At 39.0% G+C, this 22,284-nt stretch overlaps 1 long non-coding RNA gene across 1 annotated transcript; it reads right to left on the bottom strand.

Moving 5' to 3' along the window:
- Window positions 1–947: 947 nt before the first annotated feature.
- LOC140247039 (uncharacterized) lies at window positions 948–4,842 on the bottom strand. Its single transcript, XR_011902584.1, has 5 exons — window positions 4,722–4,842; window positions 3,760–3,908; window positions 2,940–3,094; window positions 2,016–2,131; window positions 948–1,302 (listed from the first exon to the last, which is right to left on the bottom strand). It is a non-coding gene; the product is annotated as an uncharacterized lncRNA (long non-coding RNA).
- Between the last annotated feature and the right edge of the window lie 17,442 nt (window positions 4,843–22,284).

Below are 22,284 nucleotides of genomic sequence, written 5' to 3' on the forward strand. Positions count from 1 at the left end.
AGAAATTTGTAGAAGTTATACAAATTGGAACACAGAAATCTTTCTCAAAGCATGAACTCTAAAAAAATACTCCTCAAATTTGAGTAGAAACTTGTCAAATTTGACAAGTTCTCCGCATCCGAGGGGCACTTACAAGTTTGTTATCAAAATAATAAGTACTAACTTGTCAAATTTTTGAGTTGGAGTTCTTCTCAAAATTTGAGGAGGAACCTTCTCATTTTTTGATAAGAGTGTCTGCTCAGAATTAGTAGAAACTTGTCAGTTTAATAAGTACTTCAATTAAAATTAAGCTGGTAACTTCTCAAATGTGAAGAGATTGCCTTGTTAAATGGAATACGACACACAGACAGAAAAGCATGCACACATTCCAACATGCACACACATCACACACACATTCACAAACACAATATCACATGTGGTCTTTTGAAAAAAAAAATCGGTCGAGTAATGATATTTGCGTGGTTTTTCAAGTGTGTATGGCTATACCCCAACTCATATTCAGCGTGCCCTATTGCAAATACGTTACATCGTGTTGTAAAGATTGCTCTAAGTGGATAAAATATATCTATCTATGCAATGAAATAATTGCTGACATCTTTGTCTATTACAAATGTAACTGTCCCTACAATATGTTGAAGTAACACAAGTTGAATATTCCCCACAATGAAATGCCATTCCACATCTTCCAATCGTTTTTCTTATGTTTTTCATTCCCAAAGCCGAATTCTCTGTATTAAAAAGCTCTTTTTCTTCAGTCCAACAAGATTTGAATTTGATAAGCAGAGTTTACTGGATATTATTTTCTTCACACACTCAGCTCGAACAATTTCCTCAAATTGATGGTGACAAAGAGGCAAAACACGGCTAGTGAAGCAACATAGGAAATGTCATGTACTATTATTTCATAAGCAAGAACTTTATTTCAATTTTGATTCTAAAATCCTGCAGACATCACAAGTGTCGTGAAATTTATAATGTGTAGCTACTGAAAGAAACATTAAGTCTAGTGACTGTATAGACATCCAAGGTGGTGGATAAGCTGTTCCTCGCCTACTTTGCGGATTTTGTCCATGCTACCATAGCAGGTCATCATAATGCAGATCTTGAGGTTGTTCATGGTGTGCCCTGGCAAATTGAAATTGTGGGCTACGAAGAGTCCAGGTGTTTGTAGCCTGATGGATGGAAGATGTTTTGTTGTGCAATTGGCCAGCCTCCATTTGGTTTCTTCTATGTAGATTTTGTAGCTGGCTGTACATGTGATCACGCAAAGGTCTCCAGGTACACTGTGATGTTTGTAGTGATCTGTGGATTACAAAATGAATATGTAATGACAAATAAAGAACGTATGATACAATAGTCCACAATAGCACACTAGTACTATTGCCTCCACCAGTTCAATGTAAGATATGGATTTGACTTGGACATCACAGAAACTTAGCCATCAAATGCTTCAAACAAGCAATATCTAATCGATTATGCTACTTTACAATCATTTTGTGTTATTGCATTTAATGTATATGACGGTAAACAAGTGGAAGAAATGAAACAAATATTAGAATATCTACCAAAATTATCATTTCTCTGTTCTTATTTTCTTTGCAAACGTATGTTGCACAGGATTGACATCTGTGAACTAACATATGAAGGTCAAATTATAAATGATCATGAAATATTTGTTTTGCAACTGCATGACCTTATATTGAAATAAAAAGGAATAATAGTGAAATAGAATAAAATGAAATGAATGAAAATATCTAAACTTTTGGGACAATGTAGAGGCCTTTTAGCGAGTGCAATATATCTTGGTCACAAAATGAACAGCTGAATCAGCCAAAATTTTAACAAATGTTGAGTTTCCCTCAACATTCTTAAGTATAATGTAAAATAGCATGTCTTAGACTGAAATAGAATGCTTGTGGAGCATTTAAATACTATAATCACAAATTAAAAAAGAACAATATTCAAATAATTTGGCAGATCCGCCAGTTCCATTTGCAGATAACAATATGCTAAACCTGTTTCCAATACTCCATATGGTAGTTGAGGTAGTTCCTCCAGTCCACCTGCTTCTCGGCGTATCTCAGGATATCTCTGAAAATCATGGCCTCTTCATGAAGAGCTGTTCGGCTGCCTGGGGAACCAAGATTTCAAAATCCTGTCTCACCTATAAAGTTTAAGTTAAAATTTGTAGACCAGGAAAGCACTACATATTATAATGAGCAGGTTTTAACTTCTTGAAGTACTGTTAAATGTACTGAAATATGTAAATGAAATAAAAAGGAACTAACCATTTTATACCAAACCTTCAACTGCAATTAACTTATTGACAATGTATATATCAATCAATTACCAATAAACTTTAGCATGATCATATAATCACAGGAAATAGAGGATTAAAAATCAGAGCCTTTAAATGAGTTACCTACTCACCTTTCATGGGGCAACATGCATGGTATTATGTTCTTCATCTACGATGAATGACATCAACACCATGCTATGACTGCATCCCTTCTGGATCTGATGATGTTTCAAGCCTTAATTGCCCTTTGGGGGAATGGGGCCTCCCCCTATTCTGATATGGGAACCCAACATTTACTAGTAACACAGACACAATCTGGGATATCCTACCCCTTTGGAAGACAGTGTTTAATTTTCTATCTATTTACTTGTTTTGTTGTCGTTGTTGTTGTTGTGGGGGGGGGACCTAAACGCCTTAAGACGATTCTCATAAAGTTTGCTTGAAATCAATCCACTTGTTCTACAGAAGACAAAATGTGCGCTAGAGCATGAAGGGGACAATGCTAAACATGAGTGTCATAAACAATCATCACCTTTCTTCCAATAGTTCAAGAGATTTAGCTTTATAGTATACCATATCATCCGGTCTGTGTCAGTCAATCAGGAAAAATGCTAAAAAAAGGTCAGCAGTTGGCACTTACTTCTCACTACGATGTACAGCCCTGCTTTTGCACTTTTCCTTCATCCAAGATACCATTTGACTATTTGGATGATCATGGCAGCTTAACCAGTTCAATTTGGCCGTCGTGTCCTAGTTGTCTTCCTGCAAGTCATCTGTTCAACTTCAACTGTTCATCTGTTCAAATTCAAGTCAATGTCAAGTTTGAAGAACGTTGACAAACTTTTGATGAAAAAGATTTTTAAAAAGCCCACTCACATACATACAATGTATTTTGCTTAAAATAGAACTGAAAGTAAGCACAGGAGAAGACCTCCAGTCACACTAATTACACCAAATTGAAGTTAAAATGAAATGGACCAAAACTGCGAGTAAATGCACAAGAAAAACCCAGCCCTGCAAGTCACAATGGAATCATTGGCAAAATCTTAACAAATCCTATCAAATGACATCAAGGACAACTTCCAACTGTCTGTAGCCTACGTTCATGGTTTTCGTTAAAAAAATAAAAATAAACAAGTTGTATGAAAACCCTACACTTTCTTCTCACTTCTGATGTACCGGTACACTACCCTGGAAAATGCTACCCTGAACTAGAAATAGTAGGAGTGTGCCTATATCGTAAATTGGTCTATAAAATGAACTGCTAAATTTCAAAGTTGTTGTTCAATTCAAAATTCCTTGGTATAATGTGAAATGACCTGTTTAAGACTGAAACAGAATGCTCCAAGAAAGTGTTGTGGAGCATTTAACTACCGCAATCACAAATAACAAAAGAAAAAGATTAATTCAAATAATGTATCTGATCCGACGTTTCAATTTGCATATGACGATATGCCGACCTGTTTCCAATGCTCCATATGGTAGTTGAGGTAGTTCCTCCAGTCCACCTGCTTCTCGGCGTATCTCAGGATATCTCTGAATATCATGGCTTCTTCATGATGAGCTGTTAGGCTGCCTGGGGAACCAAAATTTCAAAATCCTGTCCCACCTGTAAAGTTAAAATTTGTAAACCAGGAAAGCTCTACATATTATTATAAGCAGGTTTTAACTTCTTCACTGCAGTTAAATGTACCAGGTACTGAAATATGTAAATGAAATGAAAGAAACAATATCATTTAACAGCAGACATTCATCTGCAATTTACTTACTGACCATGTTCATCTATCAATTTTTAATACATTTTCACATGATCATAATCACTAAAAATATGCGAGTAATACTAAAAATAAGACCGCTTTGAGCTACCTACTCATCTTTCATGGGGCAACATATGGTATTACATTCCTCATCAACGATTAAAGATATCAACATTTTAACATTTCATATGCTATGACTGTAACCCTTCTGGATCTGATGACGATGTTTCAAGCCTTGCCCTTTGGGGGAATGGGGCCTCCCCCTATTTTGACTATGGGAACAAAACATTCAACACAGACACAATCTGGGATATCTTAGCTAGGGCCTACCCATTTAGAAGTTGGTGTTTAAGTTTCTATCTACACTGTATTTACATTTTTTTTTTTTGGGGGGGGGGGGGTCGGGGGATCCAAGCACATGAAGACACAATTATGGTACCATCAAGTTTGGTTGAATTTTCCACTAGTTCTGCAGAAGATAAAATGTGCAATAGAGCGTGAAGGGGGCAATGCTAAACATGAGTGCCATAAACGATCATCACTTTGCTTCCAATATAGTACAAGAGATTTAACTTTATACGAGTGTAGTATACCGTACCCTCCGGTCTGTGTCGATCAATCAGGGAAATGCTAAAAAAAAAAAAAGATCAGCGGTTGGCACTTACTTCTCACTACAATGTACTGCCCTGCTTTTGCACCTTTCCTTCATCCAAGATACCATTTGGCTACTGGGATGATCATGGCAGCTTAACCAGTTCAATTTGGCCGTCGTGTCCTACTTAGTCTTCCTGCAAGTCATCTGCTAACCAAAAATTCAACTCAATATCAGGCAGGTTAAACTTAGATGAAAAAGATTCAACAAAAGTCCACTCATGTTTTGCTTAAAATGGAACTGAAAGTAAGCACAGGAAAAGACCTCCAATCACACTAATTACACTGAATTTAAGTTAAAATAAAATGTACCGAAACTGCAAGTAAATGCACAAGAAAAACCTTACTATACACAGCCCAGTCGCCTTAGTAGCGCTGTATTCGCACCGCGTACTAACACTTGTAGGCCTTGGCCTAAGATCTACTAAAGTCTAAACTGAGGTCTATTAGAGTCTAAACTATACAGTTCTAGATCAAGACATCTAGAGGTCTAGATATAGAGTACGTAAGATCAAGACAAGAATTTCTAGATCTAGAACTATTTCTCTAGGCCTATTAGTGATCTAGATTTTGTTAGATCTTCTAGAACTGTAAGGTCGACTAGCTATTTCTATTACTACGGTAAGGTATATAGACCTTTGAAGACTCCTAGCCAACACATTGGACTCTAAGTCTACCAGTCTGTCTAATAATATAAACACAGATTGCACATAACAATCTACTGACTGTAGACTAGAAGTTAGGTAGGCCTATTTGCCTACGGATATAAAAGAATTAAAAAAATCCGGCGGATAGAGCTAGGTACCAGGTACAATGTGTAGTGTTCTAGGTCTAACGGTTAGGATCTAGTAGACCTCTAAACTAGAGTCTAAACTCTAACTTAGATTTAGTGTAATGGTCTTGATTTTCTACGTAACAGTAGAGTCTAGGTCTCACGTAAAGGTTAGAACTAACAGTAGGCCTACAGTTGTAAGGTTAGATTCTAGTAGATTCTACTAGACTGAGAGCCTCTAGATAATCTTATTCTTAGTAGGTGTCTAGATCTAGAAATCTAGATCTATAGAAAGTCTAGTAGATACATATGTAGATCTAGGTAACGTCAGATACTTGGCCTTAGACCTAGGCCTACTATTAGTTTTTTAGATCCAATATTTCAGGCACTAGATATCTAGATATCAGCTAGATCTAGTCTAACATTTAGATCTACAATTGTAACTGGAAACTAATCAGATCTAACAGTTAGCCTACAATGATTTCTAGTATTTTCCATTGCAACCATAGACTGGAGAGGCCAGCCCAAAACCACGTAGAACCCTCTAGAACTAGAATCTATTTAATATTGGCCATGTATCACTACCATTATGTAATAGCATTAGAGTTCTACGTTTCTATTATTGTTCCTAATTAGTATCATTAGGCCTAGGACCTAGGCCTACATTGTAATTTCTTTTGAATATCGGACATAGGACCTAACATCAAAGCTGTTAAATAGTGTTGTAAAGTTTTGGCTTGTTCCCTAATCTGGTTGGGAATTGAACTAGATCGAGACTAGACATGACTCCCCATCCTACTAACAGTTGAGTTAGAACACTGCAACTTATTGTTCTAACTTACGTCGTTAGACGGGATCTATTTTCTGTAGAAGTCTAGGATCTAGATCTAATTGTAACTGTTAGGCCTGTTACTGATAGACTACTGTTGATTCTACTTACTCTAACAATAGTACTCCAATAGTTACATCTAACGTCACTGGTACTAGTGGTAGGGCCTAGACACGTAGAGTCTATGGTAAGCCTACTTAACTTAGCCATGTAAAATTTTCCTAAAAAAGCACCTAGCTATTGAACATTAAACCTAACACTAACACCACAGTTTTTACGTAGAAAACCCTACCGTGCCACAGACGGTCTGATATAATAATAACGACGTAGCTAAGCCTAATTATATATAACGTACGTTTAATGTGAAGTAGGCTACCGATACTAACGTTACAGAAATAGGACATCTAACGAAACAGTTTACAGTTGTACCTGTGTAGTACGTTACTCCTGTACGAGTATTAGGCTCCTACTTACTAGATTCTACTGTGTATAGACTAGCGTTAGTATCCTAACATTTTAGAGTCTGTAACGTTAGAACCCATAGATTATCTCCCGTTTAATACTACTAGTACTGTAGATCTAGATCCTCTAGGGCTACAGAAGGGCCTATAGGGCCTAGGCCCCTACTAGAATTTCTAGTAGTAGTACCGTAACTGTTAGACACTTCTCTACGTACCGGTAGCTGATAATGTGGTAGGCCTACCGGTACAGTATGGCACCATCAGCAGGCCTGTCATGTTTGTTAACAGATAGGGCCTACTGTGAAACCATGCACACCAAACATAGAAAAAAATACGTAAAAATTGCATTCATTCCTTTTAAAAGACAACAAGAGCAATCTGATTGATATCTATACATCCAACACTATTCATTAGACTCAAATGTTTTGCATATTTGGTCTTTAAAAAGATGATAAGAACGGATTAAAAACTTACCCAAATCACATTCGCGAACATCATCGGCAGTCGAACTTCCAGGATTCGCGAGTGAGCGCAGGTACACAGGTCACTGCCCATGCGTGCAGTACGTGCTGTACACGTGATACCCCAACATTGACGAATAGAAACGCTCCCTGTCAATGACGTAATTTGAGACGGCCCTTCTACTCAAAATTTCGAAGCAACACCAGACAAAGTTTTGGAAATGAGTACAAATCTACTCAAAATAAGTAGAACTTCTACTCAAAGTGAGTAGTTACGACTTAAAATTATTTGAGATGGTGTTCTACTCATAAAATGACAAGTTTGTTTTTAGAGTGATGACTACCTTTGTGTCTCAGAATAACGTGGCACACAGGGGGTTTCCACCATGGCACATAAAGAGTTAATGTAACAACAGTTTAAAGTGTATAATCATTATACCAAATTAGGCTTTATATGCAAAGCACGTTCTACTCCGGAAACCAAAGATAGTTCGGTCACAGTAATGGTTCACATTTTAGTACAGTTTTTTTTTTTCTTCTTCTTTTTTATCACATAGGCACACCCCGCTTTTCTTATTTGGTACCATTAAATCACCTGGTTTTATTGTCTATCCTCTCTCCGTTTCTTTTTCACAAACACTGATTACTTAGGGCTTACAGCCAAACAAGCCAGCTTTCATGTAGGTCCCGTCATACTTCTGTTTGTTCATCCTCATTTCGATTTTGACCAGTTATCATTACAATTGCTTTATTATCACCATGTATATTGTTCGTTTTCTGCATACTGTTTACATGGTAAACGAACTTGTATTATTATTTCTGTTGTAATGTTCATAAATGGGAAGTATGAAAATAAAATGAATTGAAAAAAAAAAGCACTTCCAGCTTAGTTGGAGAAGCCCATACATATTTTAGGAAATTCTGAAATCTTGCCAAAACTTAGTGTAGAATGCGTGAAATATGTTCAAATAAGGATAAGTGTGATAGTTAAATGGTCAAATTTTGCAATCAGTCGATGCTTTCACAATAAATGGGTGATCAAATTAAAATGTTGTTTTATAACTTTGAGACAATCTTACAAGCCACAGCAACAAAAATACTTGAAATCAGTCAATAATGCGTGAAATAAGCTAAAAAAAATATTTGACATCGTTGTGATAACGGAAACAAGTAAAAGGTCAAAAATTCAGTTGTATGAGTGTTTACACAGTGATAACATCATCAAATTGAAAAGCTTTATGAGTAACTTCTATAGAGAATTCCATGAGCTACAATACACTGAAATCTAAAAATACATTATCGAGAAAAAGTAAGAAAAAGTATAACAATTTGATGTCGTAATTCTTTAATATCACTTTTATGATTTCAAACAAATGTAGGTGTACTTGCTAAAACAATTCAAAAATTCAGATACATAGAAAATAAACAATATGCTGTATTTCAAGCAAACATTCCAGAAACACATGTTTAGATAAGTGTAAAGAACCACACACACATGTATACATAATACATTTAAATATGCAACTCTATACAAATCAATATTAACTCTTTATGTGTCATGCTCACACGCCCATCTCGGTCGACGTTGTGCCAACTGCGCATATTCTGCTCAAATGCACAAACCCGCCCAAACCAATCCATAAATCGTCAAAAGCCGAAGTACAGTGAAGGAGTTTCTCTTTCCTATTCCTCAATTCCTGTATAAACACATACCTTCCATTTTATGTGATGATTGAACATCGAGCGGTGTTCCCTTCTGGATTTAGCGGGAAGTGTCAGCAACTGTTTTGTGCTCAAAAGTCATGCCTCTACAATGATGTAGCCACTGGTCATTTGAAAGAAAAACTTTATATCATACACTGTACATTTGTCATAAAATTGACATCAAAGGTAACTAGACGATTACCTCAGCAACTTTGCTCAATTCATGTCCAGGCTAACAGGAATCTACAAAAGTTTCAAAGATTTGAAAAACAGAAAGTTTTCCAAAAGCATGGCGTTGGTATCTCAGAATGTGGCACACAGGGGATTTCCACCATGGCACATAAAGAGTGAGAGAAACAAGAGTTTTACACGCTCTTACACGATCAAGAGCACGGAGGCCGTGATGCCCCCGTAGACACTCACATGCTAAATAACTGACCACCCCACCGGACACATAAATCGTCTACTATGTTCCAACCGGGCACACGTCACGAGACTGACAACCAAGAGAATACAGCCCACTAGTTATACAGCCCATGAGCCACACAGCCCACGAGTCATACAGCTCACGAGTCATACAGTCCGACACAAAGCAAATAAGTCCCAGTAGCCCAACACATTAAGCCAGGTGCCGTTCAATCCGTGATCGTAGGCGATTGACAATGCAATTTCCGAGATGCTCATCACAGAACAAATATTCGAGCTTGGAATATTGCGGATGATAAGCTAATGTATAATACATACATAATGTTGACCTGCCGTCCAGAAGCAAAGTTTTGTTGCAAGAGCTTTAAGTATAGATTAGAACTTATCAGATCGTGGTAGAAATTCGTCCAAAGATGAGTGAGCTTCTGCTCAAAAACGCATGAAATATGGTCAAATATGGATATATTTTAATGGTTAATGGTCAAATTTCTCAAGGTCAGTTTCAATCGATGCTTTCACAATGTGGTCATGAAATTAAAATGGTGTTTTATAATTTTGACAGAATCTTACAAGCTTAAAATAACAAGCAAAAATTACTTGAAATCAAGTCGATAATGAGTGAGATATTCTCAAATATATTTGACATGTGATAATGTCAACAATTAAAAGGTCAAGGATTAGACTGTATTAATGTTTACACAATGATTGCATCAAACTGAAAATCTCTAAAGTAACCTCTATAGACCGATTCGGGTTCGTTGAGGGCAGCAGACAAATTGTGGCACTGGGCGCAGCCATGAACTCATTTTGAGGTGTCTTAGCCGACCCCCCCCCCCCATCTCTCCCCCACCCCCGGGCAACATGTTTATCGCGCACTTGTAACAAAGGTTCGCGCACTAAGCAAGCATTTGCGCACTCAATACGACACGCCTATTGGCTAAAACAAACATGCATCAGTTTTTCATTCCGTGCGCGAAATGGGGTGGGGGAGAGGGGGGGGGGGGGGGTCGGCTAAGACACCGCAGTAATGGCGCTGCCCATGCCAAAAATACACATAGCGCCCCTTGTAAAAAAGTACCATTAAGTACCATGGTATTACTATGGTATTACCATGGTATTACCATAGTAACCATGGTAAATTCATTTGTACCATAGTACTACCATAGTACTACCACAGAAGTACCGTACAGAATAGGAAAGTACTATTTGAAAATATAGAAGTACCATAATGTACCATAGTACTACCATGAATGTACCATAGATGTTACGGTATTACAATGAAATTACAATATTTATTATATGGTTGATGTTATACTGAACAGAGTGCCATCCTCACACGTGATACTTTCATGGTTCTCCATAGTACTTTCATGGTTCTCTGTGATACTTTCATAGTACTCCATGGTACTCTTGGACATTTTCATTGCACTTTGTGGTACTTTCACAGTTCTCTATGGTACTTTCATGGTACCTTATGGTACTTGTTTGACTGGCATATGGTACTGCTACCATAATCTTGCAAAGTTGACTTGCCCTAAGAAAGTCAAAAACATTGAAAATGATAATTTCCTTTTTAATAATCTAATCACTTAAGCTTGGCCTTTCATAGCATTGGAATACTGTTACAAGTGATTCTGTAGTTTGCAAAAACTATGAATTAGGCATTAAACAGCCTAAAGATTTCCACATTTTTCCTCATTTTTTTTATTACATTTTACTTGCCTATGGGTAAGTGAATTTCTTCATTTTAATTTGTTCACTTGCCCGACATAAGATTTTACTAGCCCCGGGAAAGTGTGCAAGTGATTGTGTCAGGCCCTGTTTTTACTTCAAATAGTTGAAATGCGCGCAACTCGAAGGATTTCTTCAAGTCCCTTTCGATTTGACTTAGGCAAGGTTTACTGTACTTTATCAACTGGGTTGGATGCGTGAAATCAAGTTTTCCCCTTTGAGTGAAATGTATGAGTACAAGACCCACTAGAGTCTTGTTATTTGTTGCTTAGATACAGTTGCATAATTGAAATGCACTTTTCTTAATATGTATGTGTGTGTGTAATTTTAAGGCCAGGATTACGGGAATTACCATGAGTATTGTAACTTTGTGTGCTAAATGAAACACCAGTATTATGTGCCAACTGCCAAGTGCCACCAAAGTATTCACTGTGTTCTATTTGTCATGAAATCATTCAAAATATCAAATCTTGTTTTTCTGCAGTTGTATTACAACGTTAAAGTAAGTCTTTATTAAAAACAGAAAATTACTTTTTTTTTGGTTTGTGGATTATTTTGCAGATTCCTAAGGACTGTTGCTGTCTGTGTTGATTTTGAAACGGCTCATGGTGTGATGTTGGTGAAACCATCATATCTTATCGTACAGTGCTTTCATCCACCTCATTCGCCAATCTCCTTTGTGCAATTTACATTAAGAAAAGAATTATTAAGTTCGAAATGCCAGTTTTCCTCAAAGAATCCTAATGAGTGGACCTGCATGAGGTTGATGAATGCATGATTTAAGGTTGTAGTATAGCTCAACATTTGTCTACTAGTTATAGTATCTATTATGATAATGCATGAAGAGGATATGCATACAGTGCATATTTTTTGTTGTAGTTGTAATATACAGTGTGATATGCAGTGTGCATATATACACTGCTGTAGATTTTTTCTAACACACACATACACAGTTACAAGTGTACATAGCTTTTCAACATCTACTGTAGATGGTTGCTTATTTGTGTGTATACATTGTACAGGCATTGCAGGCTAGACGTACCCTGGATGCCCAGGTCACTTCCTGTCTGCAATGTCATGTGATGTCTGGTTTTTATGCAAATGAGGTAATAATGAATAATTATCTTTATGACAGCCAATCATTTTAAGTTACGTAATATATTCAGTATTCTTTAGCCAATCAAAATAGTTTTGCCTTTGTGGACATTGAGCTATGAGAGCTGCACTTGCAGGGTAAGTTTGCATGCAGGCCCGCCCCAAAATTTAGTCAGTCCTGCTGCAACTTTCATAGAGTGATCACCAGTGTGTCTCTATTCTGCGTAGATCTGGCACGTGCTTGTGACTCGGGCACACGATACTGTCAGTGATGAGTTTTTATTGACTTTGAGATTAGCTACTTCACTGTAGGTCACCTACTCGATCGGTCTACGTAGACCTCAGTTGTGTTCTGCACAGTTGCCTATATACTGATTCTGATGGTGGATTCATATTTTGGACTGAGCATTATTTTTGGATAATTCCAACCCCGGAATAGCAGGTACTCCTGTGACGCTAGATTACTGCTAGAATCTACCAAGGTTTTTTATCAGTCGTACATCGCCCTAGCCTACGCACTGCGTAGACTTCTGATTGGACATTGACAGTAGTATGCAGTATCACATCAGGCTAGGCTATCTCCGTGGCGTAGGGAGCTAACCTCGCATTGGTCCCTACACTGACGTCTGAACCTGCCATCATTGCAGTACTCGTGCACAGCAGGGTCCCTTCTTGGTTTCAAGCTGTTTCTTTCGACGACGCGGGCGCCCAGCACGGCAGTGAACATCAGTGAACAGTGAATACCACCCTCCTAGTTTCATCGTCAGCGGCCAGAGTTTTCTTCCAAGATTCTACGGATGATTTCTAGCGCCTGTGGCTGTGTTACTGTTAGATCTAACTGTCGACGGGACTGCTACCGACATATCGACTACCGTGCTAGTGCTGGACTATCCTAGCAGGTAGCTTACTCTTAGATTTATACTTGGTACAACCATGTACTACAATCCATGTTTGTAAACAGCGGCGGCCTCCCGCTATATAAACAGTGCCTGTATAAGCTGTAGGTTACCTACTAGAAAAAGTAACAGTCCCTGCTGGTTAACGTGCGTACTGTAGTGTAGGGCCTACAGTCTGTATCCTGGTATAGGATAGACTATCTAACGTTAGTCTATACTGTTTTAGTCTCAGTTTTGTCGGCCATTGTGATTAGAACATATATGTACGTTGATGTTACAGTTTAAGCGGCGGCCTTCCGCTATATAAACAGTGCCACAGCTGTATCTACTTGCCAACCAGTTTTAAGGTTAAGCGGCGGCCTTCCGCTATATAAACAGAGCCACAGCTTACTTGTCAACCACAATTTAAGAACTTTGTAGACACGCTGTGTTTTCTCTGGATTTATTTTTGATGGCTGATGCCTCATAAATAAAAATGGTTTAAGCCAAATATCTTGAACAGTATACCGACCAGTACCAAAGCCTTCGTTTGCGTGGTGTAACATTTAGTGTAAAGCCTAGAAATCTACCTGTGAATCCCGTGATCAAAAGTGTGGGGTGAATGGGCATGTGGAGTCCTTGGATTTTAGTTGTTGTTTTTTTTTTTACTTTGAGCTGCACTGAGAAAACATTCATGTGAATGGTGTGTGTGTGTGTGTGAATTTATTGAAGTCAGTGATCAATACTTTTGGTTACGTTTCATCTGACATCACACACTCATTTAATACTTGCTAGGTATCTCATAGTACATCGAAATACAACAGCACCAAACCCACTAAATCATATTACTTCATATTGATCTCCACAAGACACAAGGTCATGCAGACGTGCAATGGCATAGATTATTGCTTATAATGAGCATTTCATTCAAGCTAACACAATTAGCCATGCAAAACATAGGGCCTATATGATAAGATATGAGGTGAGTGGGTTGAACTTAAAGTATCATTTTGTGCTAGTACAGTTATATACTAGTGTAGTTCTGTGGATGATGTGATACTATGTGATACTTGAAGTACTGTGGTACTAGCATGGAAGGACCGTGGTACCACCATGGAAGAACCGTGGTACTACCGTCTGGATGTACCGTGGTACTACCGTGGATGTAACGTGGTAGTACCGTGGATGTACCGTGGTACTACCGTGGTAGTACCGTGGGATGTACCGTGGTACTACCGTAGAGGTACCGTGGTAGTACCGTAGAAATACCGCGGTAGTACCGTGGATGTACCGTGGTACTACCGTGGTACTACCATGGATGTACCGTGGTACTACCATGGTACTACCGTGGAAGTGCTACCATGAAAGAATGGTACTCATGGCATGGAAGTACCATGGTAATGAATGGTACTACCGTGGTACAACCATGGTAATACTATGGTATTACCATGGTATTTTTACCATGGTAAATCCATGGTAAATGTACTGCCTTCATCTGTCAATTTACCACCCTATGGTAATACTATGGTATTACCATTGTAAAAGTACTATGGTAAAACCATGGTAATACTATGGTATTACCATGGTATTTTTACCATGGTAAATCCATGGTAAATGTACTGCCTTCATCTGTCAATTTACCACCCTATGGTAATACTATGGTATTACCATTGTAAAAGTACTATGGTAAAACCATGGTACTTTTTTATAAGGGGCGTCAAAGAATCGGTCTATAGAGAATAGAAACGAATATCAATGAAGGAAAGGTAAGAAATACAGCAATTATCAAGATTTCATGACATCATTCTTAAATATAACTGTTATTATTTCAAACAAATTTCATTTTCTCCCTGTAAAATTCACCTCATAAAAGGTAAAATGTAGGCCTTTTTAACCCCCTAAAATGACAAAATATACCTCCAGAGGCACCATGCCGTAGTATATAGGTCTGTATATGTAACAATGAGCCTGAAATGGCTCTTTTGCATAGTCATAATCACTCAGAATGTGCAATGTTAATGAATTAAGGACTGAATGAGACACTTGGCGTTCACAGTGGTTGTTCATAAATGTGGTAGGCCTACACGAATTCATTTTTCCGGTAGGCCCTGTTAATGTTGTCCACGCAAAACTACTCCGGCATGTCACCTTGAGGCTTACAGATAACACAATCGCCCACTCTCAAACAGGAACAGTGGAAATGGTAAGACTGGTAGGCGGAAACGGACCTCACGAAGGACGAGTGGAACTACTATTTGATGGGAGGTGGTCATCTGTGTCTGACGACAACTGGGACCTTGAAGACGCCCGTGTGATCTGCTCAATGCTAGGATACATCGGGGTTAATCGGTCGGTACCGCAAGCCCAGTTCGGCCCAGGCAAAACCCCAATCATGTTAGACGGAGTAATGTGCGAAGGGAATGAAACTAATATTCTGGATTGTCATCACAACGGACTGTGGCTCCATGACCGCAGCCGTCACAAAGATGCTGGGGTGGTTTGCTCAAGTGCACATAGTAAGAGAGTGTTTTGTTTTTGCTTTTGCTTTTGCTTTCTTGTCATAACAAAAAATAAATTAACATTTTTTTTTTTTTGGGGGGGGGGGGACGTAGGCGATATCACTCAGAATTTTGATGTCATGGAATTCAGGACTTACTCAGTGGTTGTTCCTAGATGTGTTGCATAATTATATTCATGCTTGTTGTCGACATAATAAAAATACTCTTGCTTGTCACCTTGAGGCTGACAAATAACAGTGTCAGTCGCCCATTCTCTAACAGGAACGGTGGAAATGGTAAGACTGGTAGGCGGAGAGGGACCTCATGAAGGACGAGTGGAACTACTGCTTGATGGGAGATGGTCAACTGTGTGTGATGATAACTGGGACCTTGAAGACGCTCTTGTGATCTGCTCAATGCTAGGATACATCGGGGTTAATCGGTCGAAACCACAAGCCCAGTTCGGCCCAGGAACAGGACCGATCCTATTGGACGACGTAATGTGCGAAGGTGGTGAAACTGATATCCTGCAGTGTCGTCACAACGGACTCTGGCTCCATAACTGTTTTCACACCAAAGGTGCAGTCGTTGTCTGCTCAAACCAAACAGGCAAGATTATTTTGCATAATTGTGTACTTACAACAAACGTGAAGGACCCTTGTTGAAAATGCCAAATGTATTTATTGTTCTTTGTCAAAGACCTGGCTGCTGATAAGTCTGCACGATAAAGGATAGAAGTACAATGTAAGTGATATATTCAAGTATGCTTTTAAGGCCAAAGGTTGTCTTTGATTATGTTTTGAATTAATGGGAATGAGCGATATTTGCAAATTGGATTAATCAAAAAGATGTGACAGATAGTAAAGTGAGTTCCCCTTCGTTACATCTTGCACTACAAGGTAAGACTTATAGCTATAGGAACAATATATTCCGTAAGACTTTCTTTTGTACGTTACGCATAATGCGCTCTGACACATACACACACACACACACACACACACACACACACACTAAAGAGTGGTCTCCATTGACTCTGTGTCTCTATATAGATCATGCCAGAAATGCACTTTTCATCATGTTTAATTTCTTTGTGGCTGTCAAAGGTTGATGACCTGCGGGGCATGTCATGAAGGATTTTGGTCGGATATTTTTCTGACAAACTGTTAAACAAGCTACTGAAATCCTTGCATCTTTCATGAAATGACCCCCTGGCGTCTGTTGTCTTCGCAAACTTTTGACTTCTAGTTACCCGTCACTTTTTAAGTGCTAGGAAAATGAAATCATGGTTGTTACTTTTTTTTTGGTAACAGACACTAGATTTAGGGAGACATGTGTTTGTTTGTTTTTGTAGCTCATAATCTGATTCGTCCAGATTACTCAAATTAATCATTTTTTTTTTTTCCTTCGGACTCCCGTGGATCTTTTGCCGTCACCAGAAAATGTGTACAAAACATACGGAAAAAAAATGCGGGCGATACGGACAGACACGACCAGATGCGAATGCTTGCGTCCACTTGCGGATATTCTTACAAATTGGCACATAATTTTCACATGTTCAAAGAAAATACTCAGTTCACAATTATCCCACCCGCCAACGGGACGCTTATCACCTTCCACGTACTCGAACAATTTTCGCGATGAAAACAATTATGTATGCGGGACCGAAATACTGGAACGATCTCCCGTCTGAACTCACAGGTTGTTTATCACTATCATTCTTTAAATGCAAATTAAAACAGTATTTATTGAATAATTACATTAATTCAGCTCATTGAAATCTGTTTGGTGCTGTACAGGACTATCCCACTGTACTGTACTCCAGGGTTGTTGTCATGTTAAACCAACTGTTTGTGCCCTTAATCCTGGCACTGTGTTTATGATCTACTGTACATTCCTCCTTCTTTAAGACAGCAGGGGCGAGGTAACAGCTGGTATTTTAATTCTCTCTGCACTGTAACTGGTTGTTGAATGTCTCTCTTTTTTTTTTTTGGGAGGGGGATTTGCAGGTGCATGTGTTCCCTCCTTAATACACGCAAAATATACATTTCTAATACTTTCTAAACCGTATTATTGTTATTATATATTGAGTCATATTCTCATTATTACCAGAACGACAATGGTTCACCCGCCTACAGCATGTGGCTTATCCGACCCCAAATCTGCATTAGAGAAAAATTTGTTATATGTGACCCGCTACAGCAAAATGATCCTAAAGTCGGGCGAGGTCAATTATTTGAAAATTGCATGGCATAATTTCCTAATTTTTCTGCTTTAAATTGATATATAACACATCTTATAAAAATAATCGGCTGCGGAGATATCGATGTTTACAAGAGAGCATGTCGAGACGTCTGGGAAATCACTGTTTCGAGAAAAGCACCCTAAAAGTTTTCCTTGCGACGCAATCGCGATCAGGGGACACGCAAGTCAGTTTTCACCTCCGGACAATAGAAGGCAAGCCCTAGCAACTCCCGAAATGCTCATTCAAGCACAGCGTCGGCGGTCTCCTCACCGACCAACCAGTGACCAGGATGCCAGTGAGCTTCACGCTTCAGTTAGCTGCAAGCAGCAAACTGACCAATGAGATCACTCTGGTCGTTGTTAGGGGCGGAGCCTATCTGTGGCGCTCAATCCAAATTTTGGAACCAGTTTGTGCTTCGTTGAAACGCCAAAAAACATTTTTTGCTTCAAAATTTCGACAGATGATAGAAGATATGTCAGAGTACAATAATATGTCAACATCAGAAAATCGTAATTTTTGACCAATTTTGATGCTCTGACTTCAAACTCAATTTTCACGGCTTAGACCGTGCGCGACTTTAGGACCCTTTTGTTGTAGCGGGTCACATATTATTTACAGTCATGGAATAGACTAACTATATACAGCCCAGGCGCTGCGTAGGTAGCGACAGGGCTGTACAGACGGGACCACCAACCACGAAGAGAGTTCAAAGATCGCATAGCGATCGCTTAGAATGTTGATACTTTAGATCATTTGTGACCGTGCACCTCAAAACGAACAAAGTCGCACACACTGATTTTGCGTGAGGACTGAAAATAAGTGAAATGGGTCAACCTAGCCGAACTTGACTTTTTCATATTTTCTGAAAGAGCGGGTCTTCTTTTACATTATGCTAAAATTTGGTATCATAAAACGGGCAGGAAGGTGTGTTTTTTAGCAGTTTATCTCTAACATTTTTGGTAGAATAGTGTGATTAGGTGTGTCTTTAGAATCCCTTTTTCATTTCTGAAAAACCTTGTCCACACTCTTCACTTTCAACTCTAATAACTTTTGACAGGATAGAGCTACTGCTTTAAAAGTTGGCATTAATTATGGAAAGAATGTGTTAATGAGGCTTGTTTAATTTCAGTTTAATCTGATAATCCCTTCATTGTTGTTACTCTGGTGGTTTACTTCCTGTTTTTGTCCCAGTCATCGCACAGCCAGCACGGTTTGGTAAAGATTAAAGGGGATGGCTAGTAACCGATCAGTGGGAATCAGTAGGAATGCTGAGGGATGATTGTTCCAATCCTTGTGGGATTCATTTAAGAGTACATTTTATAAAATGGGTTCAAGAATGTAGCCAATAGGAAGCGCTGAAATGAGTCACGTGTGCTTTAGTTATTCTAGTCCCATTGCACTGCGTGTTAAATCCTATTGCCGATCGTCTTTGCGCGCGGCGGCTCCTTTGAATTGCATGCATACGCGCTGTCAATCCTGTAAACAAATTCTAGCTCGGGCTGCCGGCCGGCCGGCCTTTCTTCCTTTGTGCATAACATGTGTGGCGTATGTATACTCTTATATACGTACACTTTGTACAGTACAGTAGACCAAGCGTTGTGGGACCGGACGCGTACATGGAGTCACTTTGAAGGGCAAATCCAACGATTTAGCAGGTTAATTCTCACACCGTTTTCAGAGTATGTTGTCTAGTAGGCCTATATGATGAGTCTATATCAAGTCTTTAAGGTAAAGGGTGCATATTCTATGTAAAATAAGTAAGTTTTCATGCGGGAACTTAAGTGTCCGGAAACCCTAACCTCCATCATACTTATACTGTATGTGCGGGATTTCCGAGTGCGACGTGCGTAAATGTTTGGGACGAACATCTTCGGACGTCTTGACCCACAAAGGTACGTGAAAAACGCTGAAAATGCTGTTCGTTTTCGAATTTTCGACCCATTTTATAAAACAAATGATGCAAAGGATTATTTCGTGGCGTTAGTGGAGGCGTAGCTCACTCTCGGGTATTTACAATGTAGTGCAACATGCACTCGGCTTCGCCTCGTGCATGTTTCACAATTGTAAATACCCTCGAGTGCACTATACGCCTCCACTAACGCACTCTATCCTGTGCATCATTTGTATAATATATCTACTGTTGTGTGAAAATGATTTGCTTCAGAACAGTCTCATATTCAAGTAATGTTCATATTAATGCTTCGTCACTGACCAGGCACGCTAACCTGGAAACATTAAACTGCACATTACTTGAATATGAGACCGTTCTGAAGCAAATAATTTTCACACAACAGTGGATATATAATGTACTCTTAAATGAACCCCACAAGGATTGGAACAATCATCCTCCAGCATTCCCACTGATTCCCACTGATCAGTTACTAGCCATCCCCTTTAAGCGCTTGAATAGACACTGTACTTCAGAGCCTATTTTCTCAGTTCACACTTTTCCTGAGTTTGTGCTTTCTTTCCAATATTTAGATAGGTTAGGAGAGTCCATTTGATTTGAGTTATACATCATTTTAAAGCTTAAAGTCTGCTCTTTCAGAATATGGTCTTAACTAAAAATTCATGTCTGACGACTTTTTGTTTGTTTTGAGGTGCAGGGTTACATTTGTTGTCACCACAAACTCATCTAATAAAATCTTCAATAATGAGACTCCATATCTATGCTATCAATATTTAAATTCACATTATGCAACTTACCGAAATTGATGATTATATCCAGCATGTCCAAACGGTACATCGTCTTTCACTCCAGGCCAATTTGAATACGTGATGTGAATGCCCTTTCAAAAGGTCGCACTATCGACCGTGTTGCTACGCTCAAGCAGCGCACGCACTCATAAGATCTCTCCGCAGCAGACGACGTTGGGCAGTACGCCATACGATATAGGTTCTGTAATAGTTCTCAATGCACACGCCGCGCTCGCTTTGGAGCACTTCCGGTCACGCATGCGCATAATTCAATTCAATTCAATTCAATTTATTCGGCACAAAATAAATCGAAAGTACACTATGTACACAGTAAAAACAAAAGCAATGTGTATAAACATACATGCACATATTTTGGAAATTAATGCCGGGACCCCTTTGAAGCATCTGGTGCTTGTTGTTGGGGCCCAAAACAAAATTATACAACATACAGTTGCTAAATAGCATATTGTGCAAAAATGAAAATGAAAAAGAAAAATATATATATACAAAAAAAAAAAAAAACTTATCAGCCCTATACTATGCACACACACACACACACACAACATTCTAATCACTCGCACACATGCAGCGATTCGGAGGGATGAAGGCGCCATTTTGAATTCTGCAACAATGAATCCCCGACGATCAGGAATTGCGCCAGGAATTGTCATTTTTGTTTGTTGTTGTTGTTTTTTTGTTCCACGGACTTATCGCGAGGGCTCTCCATGGACCCGTGTGGCGAACAATGCTTCTGTAATACAAGCAAGCATTTAACGTGAGTAACGTATACTTTTTTTTTTAGAGGAAACGTATAAATTTTCATAAGCTTTGTATTAATTTTTGTTGAGGTTCCCCACTTTGAAGCTGCATGCCTCGCCTGTCAGACGCTGTATTCGCACAGCGTACTTACAGCGTCTGGTCGGGCTAGGAATAGACGAACTGTAGTTACGTTGTCGTTGTGCAGCGGTACTCATGGCTTACTGGGTTATGCTTTTTTTTTTAGATTGTTATGAAAAAGCAATGCTTATTAAATTTCCAGAAAAAAAAAAAGACATTAGGACTTTCAAACACCCCTCCCACGCCCAAGTACAATATTAAAAAAAAAAATGTAATACACATTCTATGGAGCGTAAAGTGGGTAAGACTATAGAGAAATACTAAATTCGTTCTCATTTTATATAGTTTATTGCCGTCCTACACCTTCCCCTGCCAGAAAAGTGAATACAATGCTGTCAACCCATCTCCTACCAAGAATATTGCCTTTTTCGAAGAAAATATACGTTCAAAGAGTACAAAAAAAAGGTTAAGCACAAAGGGTCAACCGATGTCGTGTGTATATGGGTGCCACCTAAAATGACCATTTGTGGGCGAAATTTCATGATTTGACCATGCGGTTCTGCCTCTCCACCGCTCCGACTGTGTTGTAGCGTTCCTTCAGGTAAATGCGCTGCAGATTGGCAGCACGAGTTGTGTGGCTTTCCATCAGTCTCTGTGTTCCCATGCGAATGGAAAACGGAATAACGTCGAAGGACGTAATCGTCCGCAGCATCCGTAACTGTCCGCAAATATCCGTAAGCGGACGAAAGTGTTATGATACGTTAACTTGCGGTTAATTTCGGATACTTACGGTGGACGTATACGAACGCAAACGGACGGGAGGTATTTTTTTTTTTTTTTTGCGGATGGTCTGCGTCCAAGCTACGGATAGTTACGTTCAGTTGCGGATAGTTACCTTTGGTTACGGTTACTTGCGTAAGTCTGCATCCATGGAGTCCCTCTGCGAAAT

This window comes from Diadema setosum, chromosome 3 (assembly GCF_964275005.1).
Source record: "Diadema setosum chromosome 3, eeDiaSeto1, whole genome shotgun sequence".
Lineage (NCBI taxonomy): Eukaryota > Metazoa > Echinodermata > Echinoidea > Diadematoida > Diadematidae > Diadema > Diadema setosum.